The sequence below is a fragment of the Martes martes genome, assembly GCF_963455335.1.
Source record: "Martes martes genome assembly, chromosome: 5".
NCBI lineage: Eukaryota > Metazoa > Chordata > Mammalia > Carnivora > Mustelidae > Martes > Martes martes.
Genome location: NC_137892.1, coordinates 161,610,173 through 161,630,449, shown reverse-complemented (window position 1 = coordinate 161,630,449; position 20,277 = coordinate 161,610,173). Strand labels below are relative to the sequence as shown.

At 45.4% G+C, this 20,277-nt stretch overlaps 1 long non-coding RNA gene across 3 annotated transcripts in view; it reads right to left on the bottom strand.

Moving 5' to 3' along the window:
• The window catches only part of LOC308342968, a 45,742-nt gene that overhangs the window by 12,084 nt on the left and 13,381 nt on the right, over window positions 1–20,277 (bottom strand). For 2 of the 3 annotated variants that reach the window (XR_013966829.1, XR_013966830.1), the window contains exons 2-3: window positions 19,594–19,701; window positions 3,751–3,887 (exon numbers count right to left, since the gene is read on the bottom strand). This is a non-coding gene — a long non-coding RNA (uncharacterized lncRNA). Of the gene's footprint in view, window positions 1–3,750; window positions 3,888–16,162; window positions 18,370–19,593; window positions 19,702–20,277 lie in introns of those variants that run through there. The other variant, XR_013966831.1, reaches the window with a different exon arrangement.

Sequence of the window (20,277 nt, the reverse complement as noted above, 5' to 3'; positions counted from 1 at the left end):
GTCGAGCTCCCTAAGCTCAGCAGGGAAACTGCTTCTCTCTCTCCCTCTGCCTGCCACTCTGCCTACTTGTGCTCTCTCTGTCTCTCTGTCTCTCACTCTCTGTGTCAAATAAATAAATAAAATCTTAAAGAAAGAAAAAAAAAAAGCCTGCTTTAGGGAGCAGGGGCCCAGCCCTCTGGATTCACCCTGTCTGCTCCCAGCCAGTGACTGAGCATGCCTAGGGTATGAGAATGGGCTCATTCTGGTCCAGACGGGGCTCCTCTAACATTATAACTACATATAACATCTGTAGCACCTTGTCATAATATGCTGGATCAGGTGTGTGTGTGTCTGTGTGTACATATATGTTGTATGTATATGTGTCATCTCAGCATTTCTTTCAGGATTCATTTTTATTATTTTTCTATTTTTTAAGTTTAATTTTATTTTATCAGTGTTCCAAGATTCATGTTTATGCACCATACCCAGTGCTCATGCAATATGTGCCTTCCTTAATATCCACCACCAAGCTCATCCAACCTCCCATCCCCCTCCTCTGAAACCCTGTTTGTTTCTCAGAGTCTACAGTCCTCTCATGCTTCATCTCCCCTTCGATTTCCCCCAATTCACTTTTCCTTTCCTTCTCCTAGTGTCCTCCGTGTTATTCCTTGTGCTCCACAAGTAAGTGAAAACTGTATGATAATTGACTGTCTCTGTTTCACTTATTTCACTCAGCACAATCTCCTCCAGTCCCATCCATGTTAATAGAAAAGTTGGGTATTCATCCTTTCTGATGGAGGTGTAATATTCCATTATATATATGGACCATATCTTTATCCACTCATCTGTTGATAAAAAGCTTCTGTGTAATTAAGGAAACAGTCAACAAAATAAAGCCGCAACCCATGAATGGGAGAAAACATTAGCAAATGAAACTACAGACAAATGGCTGATATCCAAGATCTATAAAGAATTCCTCAAACTCAAAACACACAAAACAGACAGTCAAGTCAAAAAAAAGGGCAGAAGACATGAACAGACACTTCTCCAAAGAAGACATACAAGTGGCTAACACACACATGAAAAAAATGTTCATCATCACTAGTCATCAGGGAGATTCAAATCAAAACCACATTGAGATACCACCTCAAACCAGTTAGAATGGCCAAAATTAACAAGACAGTAAACAACAAGTGTTGGAGAGGATATGGAGAAAGGGGGAACCCTCTTACACTGTTGGTGGGAATGCAAGTTGGTGCAGCCACTTTGGAAAACAGTGTGGAGATTCCTCAAGAAATTAAAAATAAAGCTTCCCTACAACCCTGCAATTGCACTATGGGTTATTTACGCCAAAGATACAGATGTAGTGAAAAGAAGGGCCATCTGTACCCCAATGTTTATAGCAGCAATGGCCATGGTTGCCAAACTGTGGAAAGAGCCAAGATGAGATCAGGAACATGACAAGGATGCCCACTCTCACCACTCTTGTTCAACATAGTATTAGAAGTCCTAGCAACAGCAATCAGACAACAAAGAGAAATAAAAGGTATCCAAATTGGTGAGGAAGAAGTCAAACTCTCTCTCTTCGCAGATGACATGATTCTTTATATGGAAAACCCGAAAGACTCCACCCCCAAACTACTAGAACTCATACAGCAATTCAGTAATGTAGCAGGATACAAAGTCAATGTCCAGAAATCAGTGGCTTTCTTATACACTAACAATGAAAATACAGAAAGGCAAATTAGAGAATCGATTCCATTTACTATAGCACCAAGAACCATAAGATACCTCAGAATAAACCTAACCAAAGAGGTTAAAGATCTGTACTCGAGGAACTACAGAACACTCTTAAAAGAAATTGAAGAAGACACAAAAAGATGGAAGACCATTCCATGCTCTTGGATCGGAAGAATAAACATCATTAAAATGTCTATACTGCCCAGAGCAATCTATACTTTTAATGACATTCCGATCAAAATTCCACCAGTATTTTTCAAAGAGCTGGAGCAAATAATACTAAAATTTGTATGGAATCAGAAGAGACCCCGAATTGCTAAGGAAATGTTGAAAAACAAAAATAAAACTGGCGGCATCACGTTACCTGATTTCAAGCTTTACTACAAAGCTGTGATCACCAAGACAGCATGGTACTGGCATAAAAACAGACACATGGACCAGTGGAACAGAGTAGAGAGCCCAGATATGGACCCTCAACTCTATGGTCAACTAATCTTCGACAAAACAGGAAAAAATATCCAGTGGAAAAAAGACAGTCTCTTCAATAAATGGTGCTGGGAAAACTGGACAGCTATATGTAGAAGAATGAAACTTGACCATTCTCTTACACCGTACACAAAGATAAACTCGAAATGGATAAAAGACCTCAATGTGGGACAGGAATCCATCAGAATCCTCGAGGAGAACATCGGCAGTAACCTCTTTGATATCAGCCACAGCAACTTCTTTCAAGATATGTCTCCAAAGGTGAAGGAAACAAAGGCAAAGATGAACTTTTGGGACTTCATCAAGATCAAAAGTTTCTGCACAGCAAAAGAAACAGTCAACAAAACAAAGAGGCAACCCACGGAATGGGAGAAGATATTTGCAAATGACAGTACAGACAAAAGGTTGATATCCAGGATCTATAAAGAACTCCTCAAACTCAACACACACAAAACAGATGATCATATTAAAAAATGGGCAGAAGATATGAACAGACACTTCTCCAATGAAGACATACAAATGGCTACCAGACACATGAAAAAATGTTCATCATCATTAGCCATCAGGGAGATTCAAATCAAAACCACATTGAGATACCACCTTACACCAGTTAGAATGGCCAAAATTAGCAAGACAGGAAACAACGTGTGTTGGAGAGGATGTGGAGAAAGGGGAACCCTCTTACACTGTTGGTGGGAATGCAAACTGGTGCAGCCACTTTGGAGAACAGTGTGGAGATTCCTCAGGAAATTAAAAATAGAGCTTCCCTATGACCCTGCAATTGCACTGCTGGGTATTTACCCCAAAGATACAGATGTAGTGAAAAGAAGGGCCATCTGTACCCCTTCATCAGGATTCATTTTTAATTAACATGCTCCCGGCCAAAAGCCTCTGATACAGATATTCCTTACCTTCAGAAAACCGTGTGGAAATGACTCCTACAGAGCAGGAGGCTGGTGATTATTTGCATGAGGGGATTCTTTCCTGGAGGGTCTCTAGAAGCTAGACTTCTAAGGAGGCCCCTCATTCCTTCAGAAAGGTAGGTACGCCCTTGAATAGGGCAGGACTTTGGCTTGTTTCTTAATGATTGTATATGGCGATTATATGGGGTTCTGGGATTTTATGACATTCTTGAAGGCTATCCTAGCCAGCTGGCTCTAGAGAAGCTGTTCTCTGCTGTTTGAAGGGGTGAGCCACCGTGGCACAGTGGGTGAAGGCAGCTTCTGGCAGCCAGTGAAAAGCCAAGGTTTCAGTCCTACCACGTCAAGGAAGGAATTCTGCCAACACCCTTAGGGAGCAGGGCAGTGGATCCTTCTGCGGCTGAGCTCCAGATGAGAAGTCATCCCTGGCCAACACATCCCTGGTCCCTTGGGAGACCATGAGCAGGGGCCCAAGTTCATGAGCCGTCTTCCGGCTCCTGACCCACAGGAACTATGGACCTACACGGTTGCCTTCTTGTGTACGTTAAAACATGCTAAGAGGAAAAAATCCCACATTGAATGTTCTTGCCAAATTAAAAGCATACGTACAAAAGAACACAAGTACCTTTTTTTTGGAAGATATGGATTCTTTAACACCGTAGTCATGGTGATGGCATTGCAGGTGTATGCACAGCTCCAAAATTGTCGAGATGTATATAATAAGGTGTGCAAATTCTCATATGTCGATCATACTCAACAAAGCTAAGAAAATATAAAAAAGAAAAGTAAAATGTTGTTGTCTTAAGCTGTTCAGGTGGTGACAGGTTGTCATTCTGAGATAGGTTCTAATCTGCACTCACAGATGAGGGGAATGAGTCCTTCATAAATGGTTTCTTCTTCCTTCTTTCAGGAGTAGGCCCTATGTAGTAAGTGATATAAATGTCAGATATTGTAGATGACTTTGTAGTTTCAGGGGGCATTTTGTTGATATTCAGACAAATTGACTGTACTCCAGTACATATTAATTTTAATAAACTAGGAGCTGGGCCCTTTGAGCATGTGTTGCAATAAACACGCCCCATTCAGAATGACTCATGGGCCCCAGCCCCCACCAACGAACCTGTGTCATCTCTCTTTCTCTTTACTTACGGAAAAGAAAGTAGGAATGTGAACAGGTAGGCTGGAGGTTAGGGACATCAGGAATATCAGTCTTGGACAGTTAGCTTGGATCTTTCTGTCATTTTAAATACACAGCCCTAAGTGAGACATCAAGGAAACTTTAAGACACTTAATAGAGGCAATAATTGTCCTAGATGGCTTTTCTGTATTAAGTTATATTTCATACATTTTATAGTCTATAAAGCTCTTCAGTGTAGTTTAGAAAAAAAATAGGCTTGATTATATTTAAACCCCAGTATATTTCTGATGTCAGGAACTTCAAAATGCACGTTCTAGAATGAAATATACATTATTCCCTGATTGGGTATGGTTCCGGATTTCATGCTGATTTTCTTCTGTTCTTTAAAGAGAAGTGACAGAATGTGTGGTTGGCTGTCCTAACATTTAATGGTGCCTGCACGATTTGCCCCAGTGATAGGAGGTCTAAGGATGGTCAACAGATGACTCCCTCCTTCATGTTCCGTGGTTACACTCTTAGCATCCAAGGAGTGTCTGGAATTTATTGACAAGTGAAGAATCAAGGAGTATTTTGATAACCAATCTCCAATATTGCTGAATTTGGTTTCTTCTCTGAGGACAGAACTCAGCTACAACAACACGCAGAAATGAGGACAATGGTATTTTATTCACCAACATTCATTTTACAAGAAACTTCTCAAAATACCCTTTTAAAGATGAGATGTACCATGGTGTCTCCAGAACATTCTCCCATCACTCCAGTGATCTCGGCTGACGCTGAGGAAGACAGGTGGCCCCTGACAGCCACAGGAGGGTCTGCTCTGAGGTTCAGCTGCCTATCAAGGAGTCAAGGAGTCAAGGAGGAATGCACTGTTTGTCCTGGACGGAACCGTTTGGGGAAGACACACTCCTATCCCGTGTTCCTTGCCCAGGACAAATCTGACAACAGTCCATTTCCAGAGGCAGACCCTGCGTGGTTTTATGAGGAAGAGGTCCCCTTGGGTAAGATACATAAGAATATACACTCTAATCACACCATATTCTCAAACTGCAAAAGTTCTTTGCATTGAATCACCCATGTGTACTCAAAAAAAAAAAAAAATCACAGTGTTTCTCTATTTGGTTCTTACTTCCAACTGGAAAGTTTAAAATAGCATACCAGAAGGTTGGTGTTGGGGTTTATTTATTGATTATTTATTTATTCATTTATTTTTATTAACATATGATGTATTATTTGTTTTAGGGGTACAGGTCTGTGAATCATCAGTCTTACACAGTTCACAGCACTCACCATAGCACATTACCTCCCCAGTGTCCATCACCCAGCCACCCTATCCCTCCCTCCACCCAGCAGCTCTCAGCTTGTTTCCTGAGATTAAGAGTCTCTTATGGTTTGTCTCCCTCTCTGGTCTTGTCTTGTTTCATTGTTTTTTGTCTTTAAATAATCTTGGTGGTTGTTTGCCATTTGTCCTGGAAGGCTGCCCTGCATGAACTGTGTTCATAGGCTCGGCTTGCTCTCCGGCCACCATTTGTTTTCATGCAGGGAGGATGACTGGATCACTCCAGGAGGAGTGGGAAAGGTAAGTCACTGTGTTTATCTTGACACCGTCCCCCCAAACACACCCAGGGCTATCACAGGCTATCTGTGACTCACCACCCAAGGTCTCCACTTTTGTCATGGTATTTTTCCATGGGATTGTGTCTGGGATGTTCTCGCTCCTCCAGAAAAAGGCACTCCTCAATGGGAAAATCCCATATTCTGCCCACACCTCTGTAAATAGTCCTTTTAAGCACCACTCTTCAAACCACACCCTTGGAGAATGCCATCTATTGGTGCCAAAACGTTAACAGATGCATTACCTGTTATCTCAAAGAAAACCTGTAAGGGGGGGGGGGGTGGCGGCGGCCATTCGTGCTTGTCTCTGACCAACAGAATGAAGTAGGGGCACGGAGGTCAGACCAGCTTACCCAATATCTGAGAACTAGAAACTAGGAAAGGCTGGCTGGGCGTGGGGTCTCCTGCACCCCAGGGCCCCTCTCACCCGGTGCTCTCGGCTGCGGCTCTGCTCCCACACTGAAATCAGAGTTCCAAGTTAGCATCATTTAAAAAAAAAAAAAATAGATGTCAAGAATGTCCTTACATTATGTGCTTATGTTTATTCTCTTATTATGAAACACCACAAGCTCATTGACAAAGGGCACAGCATCCATTTAAAATTAATAGATAGCACCATGGAAATTGGAAGTCTGGCTTTGAGCTGGTGTGATTAATTGTTCCAGTCATGACTAGAATAAGTGTGTACACTAATGAGCTAGCTGTGCACACTCCCGGTGGCATTACCATCGGATAACCACAACTAAGAACACACCTACAGAATGATTTAGAGCAGTCCATCATGCCCCCGGTTTCCCCTTTCAGGGGTTTGGAAACCTCAGGATGGCACCGTGGAAGCTGAATCTGCCAGTCGAGCACCTGGACCAGGTGACAGGTGGGCACCTTTTCATCCCTCTGGTTCTCTCCACACACGAGCTGCTCAGAGAAGGAGAAAAGGGGTATGCTTCTACATCTAAAATGTGTTTACTTTGAAGAGTCAGCTTTGGATTAAATTGCTAGTGCAAATTATAGAGACTTGCTGGATTTACTATATAAAATCAGAATTCTACAGCTAGCAAAGGAATCATTAACACGATCATCAATCATGCACTACGCACCAGCCCCCCATGCTGTGAAAATCAGGAGGATTTAGATCTTTGTTCTCTCCAGTTGGGTCCAGTGAGGGAGATGAGCACACAAGGACACCTGCTGGATGGTCACGGCAATCAACCAGCATAAAACTATAAAACCCTTATATAAGGACTGGCCCCTGTTCTACACCAAAATTTAGTTAATGTTCATTATCGTCACGAAACACTGACATTGCTGGGAAGGCTTTACCTTCTCTCACCTGTCCTAGGACACCAGGGGGCCAGGCACAGGCACTTCCTCCTGATGGAGCCAAACCCTCCCGACTGCCTGTTTTTAGCCTGATCATTGCCAGCTTCTCACAGTCTTGGGTGTTCTTACTGTCTCCATGCTTCCCACACCACTTTGGCAGGAATGCGCTAGGGGTCAAGAATACAGGGATGAACAAATAGGAAACCATGGCTCAGCACTGGGGATGCTTTAGGGTAAGGAGGGCTATGTGCAAATGTCCTGAGGCAGGGAGGGCTGCAGGTGAGTTGTCTGAAGACTTAGATGCCAGGGTACGTACCGCAGGTGAGAGAGAGACAGTGCTTGAGAAGTGGTCAGGACTGGGCTCTGCCGGCCAGCGTACGGGGTAGAGTATTTGGTAAGAGTTGCAGTTTTGTACTGTGCAGACTATGGAAGAACATGGATGGGACATGCCAAGAGTGATGGCTGGGAGCCCAGATAATTGTAGTCAGGGACCCAGACAGGAGAACATCATGGTGGGGCTGAGACAACATAGGAAGACGAAGGCGAGGGTCATCCTGGCCAGGGCTTCAAATGCCAGCCAGTGCGTAAAGCCAAGGCACATTTTCTCTGGTTCTCTGGCATGTCTCCCTCTTCAGATGAGAGGTGTTTTTGTTCCACCAATTGTGGTTTCCATAGCAACCCTCTGGCCTTTTCCCTTCCAGATCAGCAATAAATGCATTGAGAAGGACCCTGGGATCGGTGCCTCCTCATGGAGGAAAACCATCCCGAGTTTTCAGAATGAGGAATCATATGGAGAATTTATACCATTCTTTCCTGAAGAATGTAGGGAGTGGGACTCGAAGATGCTCAATGAACCAGCAGCCCAGAAACCCGAGTCCTGAGTGTTACCTCTGCGCCTTCCTGAGTCTGAGCATATGGATGGCATCCCACTAGACGTCCTTGGCCATGTCAGTTCTCCCTGCTGCAAGCTTAGCATTCTGCAAACAGCAGTGCCTAGTATTCCTTTACGGAGGATGTGTGTGTCATAACCCAATACAGGTCTCGGTCACCCTTCCAAAGCGTGATGTGCAGTTCATTGGCATTTTGGTTGTATTTCCAGGAGGCAGTGGCAGGAATTCAGGGACAAAAGTGGCGTGTCAGAACTGGGCAGTGAGAGCGTGGTGAGGGGCCTCGGGCAGGATCATTCATGCGACTTGGTGTTCGGCAGGGTTGGGGCTGTGGAGAACTCCCAAAGAAAGACCAGGTCAGTTGGATTGTAATAGGGGGTGCATCTCAGAACATGTTGGTTTCCCATACACTGCACTGGGTCTTTGCCTCTCATTGGGGTGGTCTGGGGGTGTGCAGAGAACCCCAGTCTTACCCACAAGTCGTGCCCTAACAAGATCTGGACACCCAGAAGCCATCCCTATACCACTCCATCCATCATCATAAAAAACGATGCCAGAAACACATGGGATAATTGACAAAGAGGTGGCCAGTGGAGGGGGCATCTGTTAACTCCTGCCCAGCAGGGACCCTCCGTTTATCCAGTCTCCATAGCCTCAGGGCACAGTGGCCGGTGGAAAGGGACACCACCGTGTCAGCATGTCCTGATTCTCCTTAATAGCACAAACCACACAAACCCTAGCCTTAGGGGTGTTCTTTCTGGGCAATGGAAAGAATTTAGTTCTCTGCCTTTCCGCACCTCCCACCCACCTTGCAAATACTCGTTACATTTTTTCCCAAGGTGACTTTATAGCGAGTAAAGAAAATAATTGATTCACATAAAGAGTCATCTTTTGCTACCAAAATAAATTGTTTTTAATAGCTGGATTTTATTAATGAAGCAATTTGAACTTCAGGAATAAAGATTTTCTTCAGAAAGCAATAAACACCAAAAGATGAAATTTATTCATTCCTGCAAATGTTACTACCAGATATATATATCTGGTAGTAACACACACACACACACACGCACACACACACACACACACACACACATATCTCTCACACCTCATACAATGGAGCCTCTTCTGCTCTCAGAATTCTCAGACTCGCCAGGCACCTAATGGTGCACTGGGCCATCCCACCTGCTATGGTGATGTCCTCCCAGGGACACCAGAGAAGGGCACTATTGCCCATCAAAGCACTCTCCAAAATTCCCTTGCGTACAAATAATGAGGGATAGAGTGAAGATTTCAATCAACTGTGCTAACTTTTAACATTGTTTTAAAAGTTTTGCCGTTTTCCCCTTATAACTCCAGGCTTTGCCTTTCAAGTATTTGAAGGCATTTGAATTAAGCTAAGCACAAAGGAGAGAACACCCCTGCCTCTCATGATTTGCTTTTAAATGGTGAAAACTATATGTAAGCTTGTACCCAAGGAGGAAAGGCCATAAAACCATAGCCAATGGCCCAAAGAGCAGCTGTAGGTGGGGGCAGACCGGGGCACAGCTCCTGATCTGAAAACAGTCACCTTCCCCTTCCCTGCCTACTCGCTCTGCTCCCCTGCTGCTATAAAGGAATGCAAACAGAAATAAAGACTTTTGAAAGGCCTTTTCCAGCTCTGACAATGCTTGTCTTCATGATTTTTCTCTTCATGATTTTTCTCTTCATGATTTTTTAATAAATAATGAGAAAATAGCTCAAAAACCTCATTTTTGCAAAAAGTGAGAAAAAGAAGATGCTGCCAAGCAGCCTGGCCTGGCCATCCCCCGAGTGCACGAATCTGACTTATATTTAGCCCCATGCTCTTGTGCAGCCAGCGCTTTTATTAGTGGGCGAACATCCAGAATGAAACAAAAACATGGTTATGGGTTTTTCCCTAATTACATTCTGCAGTTGGCTCAATGATCACTGTCTACAGCCAAAGAGGGGCCCCCACCCCCAATATGAGCAGACCTCTTTCCTTGAGGGGTGCTGCCTGCACTAGAGCCAAGAGCTGAGAGGGGGGGCAGGAAGGTCTACCTCTCCTCAGCATGGAGCAGGCAGGGACAGCTTGAAGGAGAGTAAAAGTCTCCAGGACCTAAAAACAGAGATGGGTGAGATGGGCTAGCCCATCCGGCTCAGCATTTTCTAAAGAATACATTGAGGGAGCAAGAAAGGAAAGCAAAAATTCTGAGGATATGAAAAATAACATGGTTGAGAGATGTGTTTAAACTGTGTGGTATCATGTCCCAAATTCTCCAGGAAGGAGGCTCTGGAAGGCTGGCCTGAGGATGGGGAGTCTGGGGGAGGCCAAGCTTCCTTAGCAGGGGACGGGGGCCACCTGTAAGGCAAAGAGATCATTCAGGCCTTGGCCCCATGCCACCTCGTGAAATGCTGCAGGAAACCAGCCTAAGGTGCTGGGGTGGTGGTTTCCCATCGGGGGGAGAGCTTCCGTCTTGACACAGCACGGTGGAGCCCAGGAGGGCAAGTCCCCACCGCTAATGAACACACTGCTTCTCCTCACTAGGTTCCTAAGCATCAAAAAGGGTGTTTTTGCTCATGGGAGTGGAGAGGATCATGTGGTGTTGCATGAACAAGTGGCAGAATATTCTAGAAGAAGTCTGCCCTGGAGGGGTTTGAGACTGGACGTAGACTCTCTGTGTCCTGACTGCCCTGATTCAGATATTCCACCAATGCACGTTTGTTACTTTGTAGCTGGAAGCCTCTGAGTGTGAAGCCGAGAAAACAGGAGGTGGTGCAGGAGGATGGCATCTTCGGAGGGCGATGACAGCCCTGGGTGGCATCTGTGGTTCAGGCCGCCTGCAGAGGCTCCTCCAGGGGCAAGAACACTTGTCACTGTGGGATACAGTTCATCACTGAGAAATGAGCTGAGGACCCCGGCCTTCCAGGTGAGCTCTGCATTTTGGGGAGGTGGCCTTAGGTTATTCCCTTTCCTTCGCCCCGTGCACTCTGCTCTATGTCCCCTTACTGCACTCTGCCCCTCACAGGGCACATGTCTCCCCATGCAGCCATAGGCGGGGCAGGGAAGATGACCCGTGTTTGTTCAGGGCATGAAGTATCACTGCACGAGGTGGTCCCATGACCTGTCTCTGTGAGATCACGATTAGATCATGGGCATGCATGTCCAGCAGGGCCCGGCCGTTTGGAGGAGGAGTAAGGAAGGCATCTGGTCTGGGCAGTCAGAGGCTGGGGCTCAGCAGTGGGAGAGAACCGAAGGTGAAAATGATGTGGCTTTGTCCGTGTGCCCTGGCTCGGCACTGGGATGGATGATTTTAGGAAGGTCGGTGACATCAACTTAGAGCACTGGGGCTCCAGGAGAAGGAAGCAGGGATACCGACTGATGTACAGGCTCACTGGTACAGTAACAGCGGCCAAAGAGGAATCTTCATTTTATATCCAGAAATTCAGCACTGCATGGGAAATGGTGCATTATGAGATGATGGCGGACATCTGAGAGCTCAGACATTTGGGAGGTGAGCACTGCGATCCCACAGCCGGCCCGTCTGAAAGTGTGGGGGCAGCCTGCTGCCTTGCCCAAGGCCATCGCTCATCCTCAAGGCTCCAAAACCTGAGGAATTGCATTTTCCTGAGAAAACCCAGGAGAGCAAACCTCACAGAAATGAAGGCCAAAGCCAGACACTGGGTAACTAGGAAATGTTCCCTGAAGCGGGAGGTGGCTGCTTGGAAGTCTTCCTTCCTTGTTTTGCAAAAGGCCATCGAGATAATGAAATAACACTGTGTCCATAGGCCTCCTCTCCCCTTCGTCTCCCTGGGTCTCAGGAAATGTATGGGGAGGGGACATGCGGCACTGGCTTCCTCATGAACACCATCATGGCTCTAAACCCAACTGCCCCACCTCTGGAAAAAGGCAACTGAGTAAAAGGCAATAAATAAATATCAAGCTAGGAGAAAGGAGGGCCACCAACGCAGCCTCTAGACAGCACAGACATTAATATGACAAATAAAGGAGACATAAATACCACTCAGTTCGCCCACGCTCGGAGACACTTGGTATCTTATTACTCGTGTGTGTGTATTCACTGTGTGAGTGTGTATATGAATGTGTGCATACATGTGTCTGAGTGTGTGAACATGTGCACAAGTGCGCATGTGTGTGAACATATGCATGTGCACAAGTGTGTACATGTGTGTGAGCATGTGTGCATGGACTTGTGTGTGCACATGACCGTGTATGTGAGTGTGTGCATGCATGTGCATGAGCATGTGTGTAAGCGAACGTGTGCATGTGCACGAGTGTGTACACCTGCATGAGTGTATGTGCATGGGCATGTGCAAACATGTGTGTGAATGTGTGTATGAATGTGTATGTGTGTGAGAGAGCATGCATGTGTGTATGAGTGTGCGAACATGTATCCATGAGTGTATATACATGAGCATGTGTGTGGACATGTGTGTGCACGAACATGTGTGTGAGTGTGTGGGCATGTATGTGCACGAGTGTGTGCCTGAACTTGCATGTACACATTGACATCCATGTGCATGAGCGTGTGTGTGTGTGTGTGTGTGTGTGTGTGTGAGAGCATGTGTGGCTGTGTGTGCTTGAGTGTGAGCATGAACATGTGTGTGTGTGCATTAAAATCTGTGTGCATGAACCTGTGTGTATGCATTAGCACATGTGTGTGAACATGTGCTAGTGCATGAGTGAGGGATTGAGCATTCGTGTCCAGGTTTCCACAGGTAGGTCTCCCCTACATTCTTCAGGCTGTGTGGACATCAACGTTTGTATTTACTTCTTATGGCTATGAAGGGACAGAAAAGGCTACTGTGGGCATGCCTACACTGAAGACAAGTTGAATTCTGTTTTGCATAGTGTGGATTTTAACCTCTCGAAAAGAGAAGGGGTTGTATGCCAAACTAAGTCAGAAGACAAGAGCCTGTGGAGGCCAGCAGTTGAGTGTGTGAAAGGCAGACATGGAGACGGGGGACAGACACCACTCTGCTTTGCCAAGTCTGCTCCGTGGCTGGAAGAGCTAGAGAGAGTCTCCTCCCTTGGGTGGAGACGCATGTGCACGTGTTGGTCTGCTCAGGCTGCCATGGGTGCGGCCAGAGGGCAGGAGGTCTGTCAGTGGACAAACGAGAGGCTGGTGGGCTCTCCGGGCAGGTCCAGGCCTAGCTGGTGCACCTGTTACAATGAATGACAGAAACCGTGCCCAGGAGGGAGAGGGTCCAGGCCAAGCACCGGAGCAGGGTCTCCACCACATGGAATTGCCCACAGCCCACCCAAAGACATGCGGACTTATGACACAATGTGTCTCAGGACCTCAGCTTAGCAAGGACACAGGCTGCCTCCCCCTGTGCAGAGAAGAGTAAGAGAAACTGGCCACTCTTGGCCAAAAGTGGGATGCTGTCTCCCCAGAGTTTCCCCCAGGGAAGGTGGGGTGGCCTTGACAGGCTCTCAGTGGGGGGTAGGTGGCTGTGAAGCTCAGCAATCCCTGCAGGTGGGTCACCCCCAACCACAGCTCCCCCAGGATCCCCCATGGGACTGTACGTAGGGCAACACACAGGCTGACCGCCAGGGAACTCCATACACATACATCTCCCTGCCCTTCATCCCTCTTAAAAGTCCACAGTGCTCACAGTCTGGCGGGATGGAGACAAGAATACTTTCACCAGAGGCTTCATGGCAGGGTGGGTCATGAGCTTTGGGGCCAGACAAAACTGCTTTGATCCTGACTCTGCTCCTTGATGGCTGTTATCAGGGGTGAGCTAATGACTTTCTCCAAGCAGCAGTGAGGGGATCTGCAAGTGCAGGTATGACAATACCTACCTTTCAAGGTTATTAAAAGGTGGGGTAATGTATTAATGGAATTAATTGCATTAGCATACTCAGATAGAAAATTTATGTACATATGATTATCTTAGATGCTGAAATAGCATGGGGTAAAATTCACCACTGTTCCTTCAGAGAGACTTGACAAAGAAGGAGCAGAGAAGAGAGTGTGTGACATGGATACTGGCTGTCCCCTGGAATCCCATGTAAATGGTCCCAGGCATGTTGGAAGAGACGCACTTCCATTAACATCTCAGGGATTCCAAAGGTTTCTGCTCTTTGTGCCACCGTCATCACTGACCTGGACATTCTCACCACTGTAACGAGTGTAAAAATAAATAAGTTAGAGAAAATTGACATTTACCAACTGCATAGTTAGAGCCCTAGAAATCCAGGAGGATGAGCAAAAGCCCTCTACCAGCAGAGTGAAGCAGCCAGTTGTAAGAACTACAGGTAGTGAGCTGTCTCTGTACGAGAATAAGACATGAAAACACTTTGTAACAAAAAGTCATAATTATGTTGAAATAAAAGTAAGCAACTAATTCTCCCAATACCTGAGATGTGCATGTAAGATCTCTAACAGAGGATAGGAGGATGAATCATCAGAGAGATGGCCCATGAGCTGGGGTGAGCATCAGCTCGTGCACACATCAGCTTCTCAGCTCAGCTCAGTCTGTGAATCAATGACACACCCGGTGAGGAAGCCCAGTGCTTTTCAGGGAACCCCACAAGCTGATGGCACAATGTATAGGGCAGGTAAAATCAGAAAACTCATGCTATGCCATCAGTGAAGATGACCTTACCCTTTCTATGATAAGAATATGACAAAAAATGTCATTGTAACAGGAAAATACAGACTGTATCTCTTATCTTTTAGAAAAATGGCCTATCGATGTGGGGAAAATTCAGTCTGAATCCTTCCTACTCTCATACACAAAATCATGACCATGTAGAGTAGCATAATAGAAAAAGAACATGATGAGACTGTCAGAAGAAAAATTAAAATAATATTTTTATAATTTATGCCTTTCTGTGCAAGGTAGAAAGCACAGAGATGTAAAAGAAAACAAAGAGATTATACAGTTAGAAGTTAAGATCCTGTGTCTTAAAATCCCTATTAACAAAATTAAAACGAGCCACAGTCTAGAAGACGTTTGCAACGTGTACACTCGACAACAGGTTAACGATCATAATGTACAAAGTGCTCCTGAAATCTCCTTAAAAAGGCAACTCAGAGCCAAATATATACACTCAACTGATTTGTGACAAAGGAGCAAAGACAACACAATGGGGCAAAGAGTGTCTTCTCAACACATGGGGCAGAACAAGTGCACACCCTTGTGCAAAAACAGTGAATCTAGATGGACCCTTGACAAAAGTTTTATCAAAATGGATCATAGATCAAAATGTAAAACCCTAAACTGTAGAACTCTTGAAAAACCAGATGGTGCAGTGTTTGGAGATAACTTTGGAGATATAACAGGACAGGATTTCATTAGAATTAAAAACTTCCACTCTAAGAAAGACACTGTCAAGAGAATTAAAAGCCAGCCAGAGTGGAAGAAAATATTTGCAAACGATATATGATACAAGACTTCTATCCAAAATATACAAAGAACTCTTAAAATTAATATGAAAACAAGCAATCTATTTTAAAAATGGGCAAAAGTCTTTAACAGAGACATCACTAAGGAAGGGATGCAGATGGAAATGAACCTAAGAGAAGATGTTGCACAGCTGATGTCACTGGGGAGTTGCAGTTTGAAACAACGAGGGGTGCCTGGGTGGCTCAGTGGGTTAAGCCTCTGCCTTCGGCTCAAGTCATGATCCCAGGGTTCTGGGATCGAGCCCTGCATCGGGCTCTCTGCTCAGTGGGGAGCCTGCTTTCCCCTCTCTCTCTGCCTGCCTCTCTGCCTACTTGTGCTCTCTGTCTGTCAAACAAATAAATTAAATCTTTTTAAAAATTTAAATAAATAAATAAAATGATGAGATACCACTACACACCAGCAGATTGGTCAAAATGCTAAATACCGACAACACGAAATGCCAACATGGATATGGAGCAGCAGAAGTTCTTAGACACGGCTCCTGGGGATGCCGTAGGGTGCAGCCATTTTGGAAAACAGTTTGGTGTTTTCTTACAAAACTCAACATTGTCTTACTGTGTGATCTAGCGATCATCCTCCTTGGTAGTTACACAAATGAGCAAATGAATTGAGAACTTATGCCTGTACACATGACCTGCAAAAACCTCTCATAACAGCTTTATTCATAATTGCCGAACTTAGAAGAAACAAAGACGTCCTTCAGTGAATGGAAAAAAAAAAAAACACCCTCCCATCCAGACTATGGAATATTATTCAGCACTAAAACGAAATGAGCTATCAAGACAGAAAAATCACATAGGAAATTTAAATTCATTATGAGTGAAAGAAACCAATCTGGAAGGCTTACATTCTCTGTGATTCCAGCTCTCTGACCTCCTGGAAAAGGCAAAACTATGGAGACAGCAGAAAGATAGTGGTCACCAGTGGGTGGGAGAAGTGAGGGATGAGTAGCAGATCACAGAGGATTTTTAGGGCAGTGAAAATACTCTGCATGACACTGTAGTGACAGATGCATATCAACAAATATTTGTGCAGACCCATAGCACGTACAGGTCCGGGAGGGCCACCGTGAACCCTAATGTAGGCCATGGACCCTGCATGATTATGGCATAGCCCTAGAGGTTCATCGATCAAAGCCAATGTACTGAGGGGTTTGCCGTTAGAGGAGGGTGCTGTGCATGGTGGGGCAAGGGGATATGGGGACCCTCTGTGCCTTCCTCTCAAATTTGCTGTGAACCTAAACTTCTCTAAAAAAATAAAATCTTAAAAAATTAGAGAGCAGGGCAGGGAGGGAAAGAGAGAGAGCGAACAGTGATGCAGTAAGAAGGACGCAATATTAGCCACTACTCAGTGAGGACCTACTGTCCTATTTGCCAGGCACTGAGCAACCCTTAACTGTGTGATATTGGCCAAGCAATATCTCCTCCTTGCACCTTAGTGTGTGTATCTGCAAAGTGTGAGCTGATGATTATTCTATTTCACTGAGTTGTTTTGAGGATCCAACTAAGTCATGTCTGTCAAATCCTCAGTACTATGCCTGGGCCATAGGAAGTGTCCAGAAGATAGTTATTACTGTTCTTTTTATAAAAATGCATAAAAAGACAATGCCGCAGATAGAGGAGTAAACACACAGAGAGCAATTGCAGAAGAGACCCAGATGGGCAATGGACACATGGAAGGCTCTCCAGTCCACTGATCACAATGGAAACGGGATGGAAGCAACAAGGATGTATTTTTCACGCAACACGCTGATAGCCGCGTAAAAGAGCTGACCATATTCAATATGGCTACGGTGCAGGAAGGTGGCACCTCCCATGGGTGCTGGTGGGGGAGTACATGGGCAGTGTTTTGGCCAACACCATCATGTTTGTGGCCCTCTAAGGAGAAGACTCTGTCTTTTGCTCTATAATCAGGGGCACAGGAACCAGGGCAGCTGGTAAGCTGGGAGAAGTCAATACACAAGAGTTTCTGGGGCTCATCTTTCCTTTGCTGCCTTCTAAGCTCTGTTGTTTTGGAAAGTAAAATGTTTGTTGTGGTGTCACAAATAAGAGTGATTTTTCTATTCTTTCTATGTATTCTTGGGTCCTCTTGAGAAACTGGCCCCCAAATCCATAAAAGTTACTTAATCAGTTGTCTTCATTCTTCCATGCTTTTTTTTAAATTTTCAACCTCCTACTCCACAAGTGTGTAGGACAATGGTGGTGGGAGAGTTCTCTTAGTATCCAGGAGTTCTGCCATGTCCCCTCTGTGCAGCTTGATGGCCTCCAGGTTGCTCATGGTTGTCAGTGGAACAAAGAAGAAGGAAGAATGATGAAAACATGCTCTGGGCTTCATTTTGATAAAGATAGTACTTTTGAGATGTGCTAGCCTATACATTTAGGGTCTGCATTGTAAGTCTGCAGAGCTATGCAATGGACTCACCTCCCTGACTTTATTTTTTTTTAATATTTTATTTATTTATTTGACAGAGAGAGATCACAAGTAGGCAGAGAGGCAGGCAGAGAGAGAGAGAGAGAGAGAGGGAAGCAGGCTCCCCGCTGAGCAGAGAGCCCGATGCGGGACTCGATCCCAGGACCCTGAGATCATGACCTGAGCCGAAGACAGCAGCTTAACCCACTGAGCCACCCAGGCGCCCACCTCCCTGACTTTAAACCAGAAACCCCCGTGGGGGTGTAAATGGGCATAGAAAGAAATAGGAGGTCTTTAATGGGGCCGACAGCAGGTGGTTCACATACCAATGGTACAGGGTTCCGGCTCCCGAGCCTGCGGACCCACACCCACGGCAGCAGTGGCTCCCATTTCTGAGTTTGATATTCACTAGCTGCTCACACAGGAAACACTTAGGGTACTGATGTGAAACACACACACACACACACACACACACAGCACTTTGGTTTCAAAGTATAAATTTCTTTCTGTGCCCATATATATACATATATACACATACATGTCTGTGCGTACATATATTTTGTTTTCACAGAAAGTCACTTGTAAGAAATGCACCAAATCATCAAATTATCACCAATGGCTTAACAAGAGAGTGAGATGTGGGTTAATTAGTTTTTCTCTCTTTTACTTCCAAATTCCCTAAAGTAACTTTATAATAATCAAGAAAAAAAGGAGTTTTTCCTGTAATGTTCAGAAATAACGGCACCAACAAATGACTGTCCATGTGGACGGGTGCGTGCAGACTGGACGGGTCCCAGTTCTGTCTCCCGAGAGCCCTAGGCTCTTGTCCCAGCAAACCCGTGTCCTGGGCACCCTCAGTAAACAAGCATCTTCATCTCTCTGCACAGCAGTGGAATGACATCTGATGCAACAGGCATGGTGCCCGTCTCTACCCACGTCCTTCATAAATGTCGTATATGTCATAATTGCATGATCACCACAAGGGCTCAGTAAAACGTAGTACTGCATTTTGAATGTCTAAGCAGAAGTCTGAGTTGTTTTTCTTAATTCCTCCTTAATTAATTAACTAATTTTCTGAAGATTTTATTGCTTTATTTGATAGAGAGAGTGAGTGAGCAGGGGGTGGGGATCCAAGGGAGAGAGAGGAGCAGATGCCCCGCTGAGTGAGGGGCACCACGTGGGCCGATCCCACGACCCTGAGAGCATGACCTGAGCTGAAGCCAAGTCAGATGCTTAACTGACTGTGCCACCCGGGGACCCCTGGTTACATGCACTATAATTTGGGTTAGATATCACTCCTAATAGTTTTCTAGAATCACAGAATGTTACTATTAGAAAGAACTTTTTGGAGACACCTAGTTTGGCACTCAGATGCATTCTCCCTCTCTCTCTCTCTCTCTCTCTCTCTCTCTTGTTAAAGATTTTATTTATTTATTTGACACACAGAGGGAGAAATCACAAGTAGGCAGAGAGGCAGGCAGAGAGAGAGGGGGAAGCAGGCCCTCTGATGAGCCGAGAGCCTGACAAAGGACTCAATCCCAGGACCCCGAGATCACAACCCGAGCCAAAGGCAGAGGCCCAACCCACTAAGCCACCCAGGTTCCCCATTTTCTCTCTTTTTAATTTACTTGAATTAAGGTGCAGATACAATGGCACTACTCACATCTGCTGGACGGTCAGCAGTTTCATTGTCCTGCATGTTCCGTTCTGTCATGACAGCCGTGTTGTCTAGGAGGCAGAAATAGGAACTTGCAACGGAGAACATAACCACCTGGAAATAGATTTACATGGATAGATTTGTTCCAAACCCTTTGCACTTGCTCTTACTGGGATGTTTTCTGGCCGGGGCAAGAGACACGGTGCCACCAGGGTGAGGAGGCAGCGAGGGGTGTGCGGGCCACTGGCTCCCACTCTCTCAGACGACAGTCTCCTCTGCACGGTCACCATCCCGAGGATGATGCTTTTCCCCCAGCACATGAAGAGAAAAGGTGAGGGACTGTTCCTTGTTACTTATGTTGTAAAGACAAGAGGTTTATTTGGACAAACACTCTTCTGAACTCTTTCGAGTTTTCTTCCCTCTGGTGCCAAATTTGATACTCCCTTACATAACCTTTAGCCAGATCTCTTCCTTTTCCTCCTCTAATACATTTTTCAGCTTCATCCTTTCAGAAAGGAAAGGGAAACCGCAAAGACCAGCCCTGGAAGCCTCCAAGGTGTGCAAGCAGCCTCCCAGGGGTGTTTATCAAAAGGCAGGGAGGGTGTGCAGGGCGGACTTCGCTAAGCCTCGGGCGGAATGCAGAGACGCCGGGTTTATTATTCTGGTTTTGCACGGGGCATGCAAGATTGA